This window comes from Cyprinus carpio, chromosome A14 (assembly GCF_018340385.1).
Source record: "Cyprinus carpio isolate SPL01 chromosome A14, ASM1834038v1, whole genome shotgun sequence".
Taxonomy (NCBI): domain Eukaryota; kingdom Metazoa; phylum Chordata; class Actinopteri; order Cypriniformes; family Cyprinidae; genus Cyprinus; species Cyprinus carpio.
In genome coordinates, this window is record NC_056585.1 from 17,844,244 (window position 1) to 17,859,299 (window position 15,056).

At 44.6% G+C, this 15,056-nt stretch overlaps 1 pseudogene; it reads right to left on the reverse strand.

Annotated features, from left to right (window-relative positions):
• Positions 1–611: 611 nt before the first annotated feature.
• On the reverse strand, positions 612–13,819 carry LOC122147523 (annotated as a pseudogene).
• Between the last annotated feature and the right edge of the window lie 1,237 nt (positions 13,820–15,056).

Consider the following 15,056-nt stretch of genomic DNA (forward strand, 5'->3'; position numbering starts at 1 on the left):
CACAGCAGCATTCTGTCGTATTAGTTCACCAGTTCGCCTAATCCCCTGATGTCCATGCTGCTGGTGCAATCAAGGCCAGAACCTCTTGTCTGGAGCACGCCAGGTAGCAATTCATCTGAAAAACGTCCTCACCTCCATCAGGACGCAGAAATCCTGGGCGATATAGTACTCCCCTCTTTTAGTACCAATCGATCCCATTGCTGAAACAAAGTCAAAAACTGGCTTGTTTCAACTTTTTAATGCTCCTCAGGCCCCTGGACGCTTTCCCTTGTTCCCAAAACTTCACCCACAACCCCGATAACTGGGTCAGCTTTCCTGCAGGGAACATATATCTAACAAATGAATAGCCTGGCAAAACACTGTTGATTGACAACTGCCTGTGTGCTCCAATGCCCCACACCTGTCGTGGCCAGCCTGCAATGCAACATGGAACAGCACTACTACCCACTAAACCCTCTGGAATAACTCCCTCAGCAACTGGATGCTGCCTGGAAAGAGTATCCGTGATTACACATTGATTGCTTCTTCCTCTTGACCTGTACTCTCACCTCAAAATCAAATGCCGCCAACTCAGTCAGCCCACCCTTGTTCTGTGGCCCACGGGTAGCTTCTCAAAAATGACTGAGAGGATTATTGTCTGTGCATACCCAACACTTGTGGCCAAGAAGGTACTCTCTAAATTTTCTCAGCCATGGCCCACTTGAGCGCTAAAGAAATTCCACTTCATGGAGCTATAATTAGACATATTATGTTTCAGTGGGCCCTTAGGTTGCATTTTAGCGATATGGACGACTTTACCTTGATGTTCTTGTGAAAGTACTGCTCCCAAAACCGTGAACTGCATCCACCTCCAATAAAAGTTTGAGAAAAATCAGCGACGCCAGTACTGGAGCCCCTGGTTAACTTGCTCTTCAAACCTTCAAATGCTCCTGACACTGGATCAGGAAGATCCACACTTGAGCCAGACTCTGTCCCTTCTTTCTCCCCTGACTTGCCACCAGTCACTTTAGCCACTGCCCAACTTATGCAGGGGGGAAGCCAACTTGGCAAACCTCCAAAGCTTGTAGTATCTCTGTAAACTCCCAAAAATGTCCGTGAATTCAGACACACTTGTGGGGCACTTACCGCGCCACAGCCTCAATTTTATTTGGGTCAGTTGCCACCCCCTTCGGCTTCGAGATGACGGGCTCCAAGTATCTTACTCTTGTCTGAAGAACGCACACTTTTCGAAGTCTCTTGCCTTAAGGCCCTCCTGCTTCAAAACGCCCAGAACAACCCTCTAGCTTCCTGCAAGGTTGGAGCTACTGAAGAAGAATAAATAGTCGATAAGCTATCCAGATAAAGTGAGCAAGGATTGTCGCTGTTGATCGCCAAACATCTCTCTCCATAAGCCTCTGAAACGTGCTGGGCGCATTGCAGTACAAAGGGCATCCTGTTCCACCTAAATAAACCAATGGGCGCATAGAAGGCAGTTTTGACTCTATTCCGTTCCGCGGACAGGGACTTGATTATACCCACTGGCAAGATCCAGTGTTGAAAAACCACTGAGCCCCTGTCAATGAATCCGCTGACTCCTCAATACGCCAGTGAATGGGAATGTATCCTTCCTGGTCTCTTTGTGACTAGACGTAGTCTACGCATACGCGTAGACTACCATCCTTCTTAACTAGCACTATGGGGATGGCATACACACTACTCTCCCTTATTACCTGTGTCGAAGCTGGATTAATGTGGGTCTTAAATCCACTTATAATCTGACGCATGTATCCGCCTCTATACCTCACAGTTCCTGACAGGACATCATCCAACAAGGTATATCATGAGAAATAAGACGGTACAGCCTAATCTCCCCTATGAGCTGAAAAACACCACTGATATTTCCTGAAGCAGTGCCTACTCCCCACTTGCTCCCTCTTTGATACAAACAGGCCAACTGGAGACTCCAACTGGCTGAACCAGTGGAGATGTTCGTCTCCCCAAAGAAAGGGATCAATCCGTACAACCGATCAACTTCCCACAACTCCCAGTAGGTAAAAACTAATGACATAAGCCTCCTCAAAACTACCAATCACAGCTGTTGGATTACAATACTGACATCCACAGTGCCTACGTTCACATTATTAGGAACCTAAACTGTACCACTGGCCACTCTGACCAGCGAGGATGCAAAGCAGAGCCCAGCTGGCAAACCTGACTCAGAGGGCTCCAAACAGAACCGTGAGGGCCAGAAACTGAGAAGAACAAGTGGCAGTAACTAACTCATTGTGCCCCCCAGGATTCGACACGCCTGATGTCCCCGTGACCTGCATATCCTGCAAGATCTGAACCTTAGTACTGACTTGTTGACAATGTTGTAATGCTTGAAACACGGAGACTGGCGCAACGATAGGCAATCCAAAAAGGGCAGTGCCATGCTGTCCAAACAGATCCTGATATAATAACGCCTAGTATAGTTCATCCCCAGCACCCCAGGAACATCTTTGCACATACCACCTGGAGGATCTCGGACAACTAGCACACCACATCCTGAAACTACTCCCATCACAAAGTTTGACATCGAAGCCCAGGTAACCAAATATAAGGGATCAGAAGCCCATTAGCTGCCTCAAGCTGTAAATTCATTGGATAAGATTTAAGGCGATCTTGACTCCTAAGGTTCAAATGCTGCAAAGTAACTTCTTTCTGTAATTAGATACTATGGAACCGTGATCCACTAAACACGTAATTGATATCTCCCCATACAAACAACAATGCATGATGATATTTAGATGAGGATGTTCATTTTCGGGAATAGCTAAATTACTTGAGCTATTCATTTCCAACCGTGGGTTGTGGACTCAATTCGGCGTAATTAGTTTCCAAAGTTGCAGATTACGAGACTGCCCATTTCCAATCATATTGGCACCCGCTGACGGTGAGCAGTGCCGCCTCATCACAACCTCGCAAAATGTCCGGTCGTTGGATAACGTTCAGATCATGACCGACGAGGAGAGAGATCACTGCATATAAGGAGTCTGAAACGGGCAAAAACTTTGGGTAAGTTGATCTAACTGGGCCGGGCTGTTGTTGTTTAAATAACTCGCATCCACCCAGCTCCACTGCAGCGGAACTCCTCAGCCCCCCGCAGTAGGCCTACCCCCCACACCATACTGAACACCATAAGCTAATGGTATAGAATGACTACGGCCCCCAGCCAGGCATTCTTCCCGCTTCCCACTCTAATCACTTCTCACCTCTAACTTCAAGTAAATGTGGAAGGTGGGTTGACGACGCGACCAGTTGTTTCTAGTTCTGGCCAGAATGTAAACTATCAGTAACATATTCCAAACTGGTCTCAAACAAAGTCTCTCAGCATTGAAATTAGACACTTAACTTCCGAAGGCTCACCAAAGCAAGGGAAAACTCTAGGTGCTTATTGTCCGCTCCTACCTGGGGTGCTATCCACTGTGTCGATCTTATCTCGCACGCTCGCGAACGCACCCCATACGAACAACACACTGAGAAGTTCTGTGCTACTCACATATTACATGTTGAAACATATGAGCAATACTCTGAACGAGAGAGAAAACTCTGCCCATTCTACGATCAGCCCCGCAAATCATATGGTTAGGGAACTCATTATTAGAGCATTTTAGAGCCCCCCGCTTGATAGTAGAGCTGCGATGACGTTCTGTACGCTGTACAGTGTTGTTGGCCCAAAGAAACCCTGATAAACCCACCAAATTTTTTAGATCGCTATCGTCATTACCTGTATCGCAGCACCCCGAGGAGGCTTTCACACAAATCTTTCCTTCAAACATGAAACCCACAATTGCATTGTGACAAATCGGTCGACGTCTCTATAAAGATCGCCACTCATTGTCAGTAAACCCGTGGGTGTGTAACATTTGCCAGTATGCTCCAAACGAGGACGAGAGGAGAAAGGGGAGAGGAGAGAGAAAGAGGGGACGGAGAGAAGTCAAGCGAGGAGAGCGCGCGCGCAGCCGCAGAAGACAATCTACGGCATAGCCGCCCGTCGTGCCCGTGGACAGCGACAGCGGCCTAGCCGGCGGCGCGTGCCTCACCCTTTCCTTCCCAGACTGCATCAATAGGTCAGCGTCTGAATGTTTATGCTTAAAATTCCATTAGTGGCGATTTATTTATTGATGTATTTCCGATGTGTAAGGAGTCCATTTAATGTTATGTTTCTTTGTTTTACAGTTTACAGTTTCCAGTTTGTGAAAAAAGAATACACAGTAGCCATGTAGACAACATGCAATTCAAAGTACCCAGACATAAAACCCAGACATAAAATCATATAAGTAGATGTTACAGAAATGTCAGTGCACAGTATACACATGATACATTGGTCAGTCGGTCGTGTGGCCACTGGCTGAAGACTTAATCACGTCATTGCCTAATGAATCACTCTGGTTCCAACAGCACATGCAGTTGAAAGAGCTGTTTAAATGAATCAGCTCAGTTGAGTCAGGTCATTAAATGAATCAGCACGAGTTTCTTTTGATATCTCAGTTCAGAAAAGTCATGATTTCAGCCTGGTTAGTTTCTAGTTACTGTAGGTTGTCTGGTTAGGTTCTTTTTGTATTCGTTTAGATATCTCTCTCAGCAAGCAATTTTAGAGCCTTGTGTTTTTATTGTTATTTTTATTTATTTATTTAATTTCTTGAACTTCCCTGAAATAAGCCATTTGCAATTAAATCAAGAAAAGGAAAGAAATATCAAGTTAAAAAAAATTTTTTTATATTTTGATGTTTTTGTGTATTATTTGATTGATAATTTTTTTTTAAAGCACAAGTTTTCACTATTTTTTTTGTACTTGGGCACGTCCACATAGAGTAAAGGAGGTAAATAAAAAGACAGAAAGGAAAGGAGAGCGAATAATATATTTAGAAGCCGTGTGCTCTGAATGGTGAGTGCTGGCATGTCTCAGAATGTGATTGATTGTCTGAAAGATAATTCGGCAACATTCAACGCACACTCAAGGCCATAATACCCAGCATCCCAGAAGAGGCTGGTGCTGGCCACACACACACATAAACACAAACACTCTGATGTCCAGGTGGCTCAGACTTGATTACTGGTTAATTTATGGTCAGGCCCCTGTCAGCCCCTGGCTCCCAGCACACAACCAGTACTGACACTTGTATGGAATAAAAACCCTTAACAGCTGCCTTAGTCTATTATTCTCTCTCTCCCTCTCTCTCTCTCACTCTCTCTCACTCACCCCCTGAGTTTAACTGAGCAGAATTAGTGCAAAAGCAAGAAAGTCAAGGCCTTGGAGCCACACATCAACTCCAATTATATTCCAGAACAACACGGGGAAAGTGAGATAGGGACAGCGCTGCAGTTAAAACCTGGTTTACACCATATTTACAGCAAAAACACAGAGGAAGTTCACAGTCATTTAAGAAAGACACTTCCACGTGGGCTTCAGCTGTGAATGTGGATAGATTTCTTTTTAGTGAATACGTGCCAGACCCTTTCCAGACCTGTGAATTGGTTTCATGAGCATATAAGAAGTTGCCTGTCCTTTAATAACCCCATCTAAAACTTTTCTGTTCTCTTAACTTTTTCTCTTTTATCTTCCATTCCTCTGTCTATCCTTCGCAGTGCGCTAACCAATCCTGTTAGTCAGGTCACACTGGCATAAAGCGATTTGAAATGTTTCATATTAGAATGCATTGACTGAGCCGTAGAGTTCTGAGTTCTTCCAGTAGACAGTCTTCATCTCATCGATATTGATGTGAACAAGATTCCCCTCAGCGCCGAGGTCCCCACTCGCACATTTTTACATTAAAGAATATTTACAGTTTTTAAAGACTTTAAATGCATCTCTCGCTTTCTCAAATACCTCACACCCAGATGAAATAGCATATTGAATCAGATTTCTGGCTATGGATCCCGGCATTTGATGGCTTCACTGCTCTGAATGTGTCACTGACACCTGCCTATGTACCCAGACTAACTTAATTAGTGCTCTTTCTCTGCTTCTGTGAAACTTTATCATGGCACAAAGCATTGTAAATTACATTCTAGGACTCTTTTAGTGACTCTAGTTACTGCGCTAATGACATAACCGGCAACAAGAAAAGGAGTCTTTGAAATCAGGTGATTCAAATGATCCGGACATTTCACAAGATTAGACGAAAGGCAATCGTGAGAGAGTTATTTAGAAGGAAAGTGGAGCCAAGTAGCAGCCATGAGCACCTTTTACCTTAAGTTCAATAACTCAGCATGTCTTTGGCCAAAAGACTGAAACGCTGCAGAAAGTGAAGAAGAAAAAAGAAGAAAAAAGACGAAAAAAGCTCCTGTAAGGGGGCGGCTAGACTATGACTTAGTAGACATGTCTTGACCTTGACCGTGTGGACAAAACTCGAGCTGAGTGCTGCTAATGAAGTGTCAGGACTCATAAGACCTTATGAAAAACTAGGCCATGGTGTGAGAAAGGGGGAAAAAGGAACGTTCGCTTGTTTCAAGCGCTCTTCAAGGTGAATTGCTGTACTCTCGTTGTGAGGACGTTTTTAAAACGTTTTGTGTGACCTCTCCTTCTCCTGTCTCATTCTCTTTTGCTCATTATCGGTCTTTAACCCTCTGGAGTCGATTAACGCGTATACGCGTTTTGGGGTATTTTCTCCTGATAACCCCGAAAAGAACTTAAATTACACTTTCAGTTTTGATCGTACAGATAAGTGCAATACATCAATCGAATCTGTAAAGGGTCTACTTTTTTTTGTATACAGACATAATAACAACAAAAATTTGTGCACTTATAAAATAAAGATAACAAACAAGGAGTGCTGTCTGCAGCCTTTGTCTGCGCTGATCTTCAGATACAAATGCGTCATTAAAATGAACTGTAACTCAGTGAATACTCAACGAAGAGACATGAGAGAGATATCTATAGAAAGGCCTGACATGTCAATTTTTAAACTAAACAAGTGCTGCTGAAAACACATATTCTGTGATAAAGTCATCCATATGAAAACAACGCGATGTCCGTTTTTCACGTCTACCTTCATTATCTTCTAATGCGGTCACGCCCCCGCGCCGAGCGCGCTTTTGAGATTCAAATGTTTCACTGAAGCGCGCGGCTTTGAATACGCCCACACAACAGAAGACAACGCAGCGAGACTGTTCTTCAAGTTTTTATTATTTTACTGTTTGCTTCGCGATGAGAGGAATAAGACCTAATTCACCCCAAAAAGATGTGATGTGGTTGAGGATTTGAGATTTGGATTTCCTCAGAAAAAAGAATGAAGCACTTTATTCAGCAGAGATCATAAACATGAGTAAGTCTCTTTTTATTTATTTATATACTTGTACTAGTTTTCACATAACGTGTAAACATTTTACTGGACTTTTTTTAGACTTTTTCCAAAGACTTTTTCCAAACTATAATTCCTGACTAAATGTATAATCAAGTGAAATATTATGAAGTTTTCAATAACAATATACACTACTATACCATTCAAAAGCTTGATGTAAATAATATAAATGTAACAATAAATGTAAACTGTAACAAATGTAACAATCATTGCTGTTCTTTCAATTTATCCCCCTAAAAAACCTAAAAAAAAATATTCTCAGCTCTTTTCAACATTAATAATAATAATAATAATAATAATAATAATAATAATAATGATAATAATAACAATACATGTTTTTTTTGTAGAAAATAAGATTGTTAAAAGGATTTCTGAAGGATTGTGTGACTGGAGTAATGATGCAAAAAAATTCAGTTTGAAAGTCAGCATTGATTTTCCTAATAAACTGTTTAACTGCACTCACAAGTGAGTATTAAATTATGTTGTGGGGATAATTAATAATATTCTAAATAAACTACAAACATAAACATTAAATAGATTTATTTTGTCCTCACATTCTTCTTGTAACTCATCCCTCTCAGTGACACAGCTGACTGGATGGCTCATTATGCAGCTCATTATGCAGGCCTTTGTCTTCTCAGGTGTGAATTCATGAGTAGTTGACGCCTACTCGAGAGTCATATGACTTTTACCAACAAAAAGTGTCTTAGAAAATTTAAATCATATATTGTTTTCTGTAAGTGAGTAAACAAGATAATTTTCACATCATTTAGAAAAAAAAATTCTAGGCTACCAAGCTCCAGTTCTCAAAATTCCTGGGAACCATTTTCGTATTTATTGCCTATTCTGTATGTGTTTTTTTGCACTAGCCTAGTTTGTGTGATTACAGTGAGATTAGATAACTACGCCACTCTGGAAATCCCCACCCAGAGAAATTGGTCCCTCTAAAGGACACGCAAGTTCGTCCACCAAATAAACGCTCAGAGACATGGGCAACAATACAAAACAATTTACTTTATTAAATCAGAGTCCCTTTAAAACAATCATTAAAACATATCGGCCTCAGCCAAACCCACAGCGCATCATAAAAGTTTAGCTCTACAAATGTCACAGGAACACCAGCTAACTGGGGCTTACCAGCAGGGTCAGGCTGTCAAAAAATAATTCCTTTTACCAGTGCACGCAAACGCAAACACACACACACACCACTTTCCACCGATGGACACAGCACACTGTGAATAACACCACCACCACTAGAAGGGAATAGAGCCGGCCTCCCTGCCTTTGGCACCCAGATCCTGTGACACAAAAACAGAGCAATCTCAATAAAGAATCACTAAGATACACACAGAATTATTAAACATGACACTGAACTGCCCTCATGTTAATTTAAACTAATTGACAAAAACACAAACAATAAGAATTAACCAAACTGCAAAAGAAATGGACGAGGCCTATTTGCCCTCAAATAACAACGAATAAGTTCAAAAAAAAAATCAAGAAGATGCACAATAGAAACAGTTAATTTTTAACAGTTTACAAAAAAAAGAAAACAGCAAAACAAAAATACAACTAGAAAAATACAAAAGGAGAAAAAAAAAAAAATCACATTTAACAAAATATACAATTAATCAAACAGCCAACAAAATGATGAGCTGCAAAATAAACCCAAGAACGAGGATAAGGTTCTTTGAAAAATAGGAATCAACTAAAAATAAATACACAGAAAACTAATAGAAAATACGAAGACAAAGAAGAGCAGAGAATATCACTTTTAACCAAATATAAATAAAGACAAACAAAACAAACTATAAAACAAAATCAACACAAAACAAAACAGCAGTGTTATCCGTGGGCAGGACGTGAAACGCGCCCGGACTAGCAGTCAACACTTTCAATATTTCAAGGGGAGCACCTGAAATAAAAAACAGAATGTTACCATTTAATACTACTATTATACGTTAACCCCTCACCCAACTTAGCAAACGCCTATTAGACATACCGATGACGCATCTGATGTATGCATAGTCACACACAACAACGGCAGCCACAGCAGCAGTGCGAGACCCGCACGAGAAACAGAACAGCTGATTCGAACGATACGCGAGGGAAAGGAAATCATGCAATCGGAGCTTACTCTCTCCAATGTCCACACCTGATGCCGGAAGCAGCCACAGTACAGCGTTCGCGACGCGTTAGTGACGTTGACAATGACGCTGACCTCAAGCACAGGTCTACCGCCCTTTATATCCCCATAATGACAGCCAATTGGCTTACGACCCACATAATTATTAGGGAAAGTAATGGGCTTCCCCACCACAATCTACCCCCCTTTTCTATGTCGTCGTCCCGATGACCAAAAAAAAGACATTCTCAGTGCAATAGGTGGTTAATCCCATGGTCTAAACAAAGCCAAAATGGCACTAGACACTGGCCCAGTGGGAACCTCAACTTCCCTTTCTGTCCCTCTCACAGTGCATGGGAGGCGATACATGTTAGAGTGCTGACCCGCTGTGGTACGTCCAGTCCTGCGTGGAACAACTGGCCCGTCACCCATTGAACCTGGAGGTAAGCCCAAAGGTACCTCCGGTTCAACGGTTAAAGTATTGGGATGACCTCTACCACCTAACATCAACTCGTTTGGAGAATCGAATGGCACTGAATGACCCAAACCCTCAGGTACAAGTACTTGAGCAGGTTGCGGGGTCTCTGGCACTAACACCATTAAATCAACATCGTCCACCTCGTCCTCTAGCGGGGAAACCCTTGGTCCACTCAACGGTCCATTAGGCTTATTCACTAGCATGGATTCTCTCCGAATGCGGTTCTTCAGAAGGGAACGGTGAACACATCGTACCTTATCCAAATCCTCAACTGGTGCAATAGTGTAAACGACGCCTCCCTCCTTCGGCGCCCTCACTACCTGATAGACTATGGGACTCCACAGATCCTGGATCTTGTGACGGCCTCTCACACTATGATCACGGAGGTAGACTAACTGACCCTCTTTAAGTGGTAAGTCGCGGACATGCTGGTCATGTTGTGACTTGCGGTAATCTGCAGCCGCCTTCAGACGTTCACGCGCTCCTTCGAAGGCGACCTGTAATCGCATCTGATGTTCTAAGATCCAGTTGTGCACACTACCCGCACATGGCTCCGTTACCCTACCAAGCAAGAAGTCCACTGGCAGCCGAGGCTCCTGGCCAAACATTAAAAAATAAGGGGATTCCCCAGTTGCCTGGTGGGGAGTGGTATTATAGCAAAAGGTCACTTGCGACAGGCAAGCGGTCCATTCCCTCTTGCTAGAACTTGGTAATGTCCGCAACAAGTTATGCAAGGTTCGATTAAATCGTTCACACTGACCGTTTCCGGCAGGGTGATAGGGGGTTGTACGTGACTTCTTCACTTGGTAAAATTCGCACAACTGGCGAATAAGAGCCGACTCAAAGTTACGGCCTTGGTCAGAGTGAATGCGTCCCGGAACTCCAAACTTATAAAACCACTCGTCAACCAACACCCGGGCAACAGTCTCAGCTCGCTGATCACGCGTTGGCACAGCCATTGTAAACTTGCTAAACACGTCGGTCATTACCAAGACGTTCTCCTGTCCCGAAGAGGAGGGCTCTAGCACCGTAAAATCAACAGCAAGGATTTCATTGGGTCTAGAACTCAAGTGGCCCATAAAGCCACGAGCTGCTGGTCGAATGTCCTTCGGCAAGTTCACAACGGTCACACTCTTGGCACCAACGCGTAATGTCAGCCGACATACCCGGCCAATAGCATCTCTGTCGTATTAGTTCACCAGTTCGCTCAATCCCCTGATGTCCATGCTGCTGGTGCAACTGCGTCAGAACCTCTTGTCTGAGCACGTCAGGTAGCACCATCTGAAAAACGTCCTCACCTCCATCAGGACGAGAAATCCTGCGATATAGTACTCCCTCTTTTAGTACCAATCGATCCCATTGCTGAAACAAAGTCAAAACTGGCTTAGCCAACTTTTTACGCTCCTCAGGCCCTGGACGCTTTCCTTGTTCCCAAAACTTCACCACAACCCCGATAACTGGGTCAGCTTCCTGCAGGGAACATATATCTAACACCGAATAGCCTGGCAAAACACTCATTGTTGACACAACTGCCTGTGCTCCACGCCCCACACTAATGGCCTGATGCAATGATGCTGGAACAGCACTACCACCCACTAAACCCTCTGGAATACCCCCAGCAACTGGATGCTGCCTGGAAAGAGCATCCGCATTACGATTGCTCTTTCCTGACCTGTACCTCACCTCAAAATCAAATGCCGCCAACTCAGCCGCCCACCGTTGTTCTGTGGCCCCAAGCTTGGCAGAAGCCAAATGACTGAGAGGATTATTGTCTGTGTACACCAAACACTTGTGGCCAAGAAGGTACTCTCTAAATTTCTCAGCCATGGCCCACTTGAGCGCAAGAAATTCCAATTTCATGGAGCTATAATTAGACATATTGCGCTCAGTGGGCCTCAGGCTGCGACTAGCGTATGCTATGGGACGCACTTTACCTTGATGTTCTTGTGAAAGTACTGCTCCCAAACCTCCGTAACTGGCATCCACCTCCAATATAAAAGTTTGAGAAAAATCAGCGTACGCCAGTACTGGAGCCCTGGTTAACTTGCTCTTCAAACCTTCAAATGCTTCCTGACACTGATCAGTCCACACTTGAGCTAGACTCTGTCCCTTCTTTCTCCCTGACTTGCCACCAGTCACTTTAGCCACCAACTTATGCAGGGGGGAAGCCAACTTGGCAAACCCCTCCACAAAGCGCCTGTAGTAACTTGCAAAACCCAAAAATGTCCGTAATTCAGACACACTTGTGGGGCACCGCCACTGCGCCACAGCCTCAATTTTACTTGGGTCAGTTGCCACCCCTTCGGCTGAGATGACGTGGCCCAAGTATCTTACTTCTTGTCTGAAGAACGCACACTTTTCGAGTCTTGCCTTAAGGCCCTCCTGCTTCAAACGGCCCAGAACAACCTCTAGTCGCTCCAAGTGTTGAGCTACTGAAGAAGAATAAACAATGATGTCATCCAGATAAAGTAGCAAGGATTGTCGCTGTTGATCGCCAAACATTCTCTCCATAAGCCTCTGAAACGTGCTGGGCGCATTGCAAAGGCCAAAGGGCATCCTGTTCCACTCAAATAAACCGAATGGCGTACAGAAGGCAGTTTTGGACTTGTCCTGTTCCGTGACAGGGACTTGATTATACCCACTGGCAAGATCCAGTGTTGAAAACCACTGAGCCCCTGTCAATGAATCCAAGGACTCCTCAATACGCGGCAATGGGAATGCATCCTTCCTGGTCTTTGCATTCAGGTGACGGTAGTCTACGCACATGCGTAGACTACCATCCTTCTTCTTAACTAGCACTATGGGGGATGCATAAGGGCTACTACTCTCCCTTATTACCTGTGCTTCCAGAAGCTGATTAATGTGGGTCTTAACCACTTCATAATCTGACGGCGGTATCCGCCTATACCGCTGCCTGACAGGGACATCATCCAACAAGGGTATATCATGAGAAATAAGACGGGTACAGCCTAAATCTCCCTCATGAGCTGAAAACACCACTTGATATTTCTGAAGCAGTGCTCTTACCTGCACTTGCTCCTCTTTTGACAAAACAGGCCAATCAAGAGACTCAATCTGCTGAACCAGTGGAGATGCTGTCTCCAAAGAAAGGGACTGAACTGTAGCCACAACCGGATCAACTTCCACAACTCCTGTAGGTAAACTAATGACATAAGCCTCCCTCAAACTACCAATCACAGTTGTTGGATACAATACCACATCCACAGTGCCCACGTTCACAATAGGAACCCAAACTGTACCACGGGTCACTCTGACCAGCGCAGGAGATGCTAAGAGCCCAGCTGGCAAACCTGACTCAGAGGGCTCAAACAGAACCATAGGGCCAGAAAACTGAGAAGAACAAGTGGCAGTAACTAACTTCATTGTGCCCCCAGGGATTCGACACGCCCGATGTCCCCATACCCGTACATTCCCTGCAAGATCTGAACTCTTAGTACTGACTTGTTGACAATGTTGTAATGCTTGCAAAACACTTGGAGACTGCGCAACGATAGGCAATTCAAAAAGGGCAGTGCCATGCTGTCCAAACAGATCCTGATAACAACGGCCTAGTATGTTCATCCCCAGCACCCCAGGAATATCTTTGCACATACCACCTGGAGGATCTCGGACAACCAGCACACCACATCCTGAAACTACCCTATCACAAAGTTTGACATCGAGCTCCAGGTAACCAACATAAGGGATCGTAAGCCCATTAGCTGCCCTAAGCTGTAACCATTGACAAGATTTAAGGCGATCTTGACCCCAAGGTTCGAAATGCTGCAAAAAGCAACTTTCTGTAATTGTGGATACCATGGAACCGGTATCCACTAAACACGGTACTGATACTCCTCCCATACAAACAACAAGATGTGGACAAGATGACATTAGATGAGACAATGAGCGGGGAATAGCTAAATTACTTGAGCCAATTACTTCCCCAACCGGGTTGTGACTCGACAGCCCGGCGGGGACTAGTTTCCCGAAAGTTGTAGATTACGAGACTGCCCATTTCCAATCATATTGGCGCCCGTTGACGGTGACATAGGGTGTGGGGAAAGCCGTTCCCCATCACAATCCCTTGCAAAATGTCCGGGTCGTTGACAACGTCTACAGATCACAGGACCGGGACGAGGAGATCGACCCCGTACATAAGGAGTCTGAAAACGGGCAAAACTTTGGGTAAGCTGATCTAACTGCCGCTGTTGTTGTTTAAATAAATCCCGCAATTCACCCAGCTCTGACTGCTGTAGTGAACTCTCAGCCCCCGCAGTAGGCTCACCCCGCACACCATACTGAACACCATAAGCTAATGGCATAGAATGACTACGGCCCCTCGCCCCGCCAGGCATTCCTTCCCGCTCCCACCTAATCGCCTCACCTCTAACTTCAAGCAATGTAGCGGTGGGTTGACGACGCACCAGTTGTTTCAGTTCCCGCCGCAATGAACTATCAGTAACATATTCCACAAACTGGTCTCGCAACAAAGTCTCAGCATTGGAAATTACGTTAGGGGAGCGACTTTTGACCCTCTCCAGAAGGCCCATCAAAGCAAGGGAAAACTCTAATAGGGTTTCCCCTTCCAGCTGCCTTCTGGAGAAAAACGCTTCCTGTAGAGCTACATAAGACTGAGAGCAGCCATATAGTTCACGCAAGGCTACAATGATTTTATCAGGATCCCCACGCTCAATCTCAGGACGATAACGAACTTCCTCACGAGCCTCCCCCTCTAAGTGGTCAAATAAGAAGAATGCCTGATCTGCCCTAGACAAATGGCGTATCCTCATACAGGCCTGTGCCTCCTCAACCCACTCATCAATACCCATGCCGGATTTACCGTTAAACTTCGGACATCTACGGTCTCGGGGTACGAAAACAAACCTTTCGGGTGCAGAGGCACTGGCAACAGATAAATTACGGATCACTGGTGGTACTGTAGCAGTACTAGCAGCAGCAGCATCAGGGTCAGGCAGCTCAACTGCCACCTGAGCCTGCTGCAACCTCACATTATCAGCCCTCAATTGAGCCACCAGTTCTCTCAATTCCTGCAATTCAGCCTCCATCTTATCAATAGAGATAAAACAAACTTACCACAGACACATGCTATCTCACAGGAATAGTACAA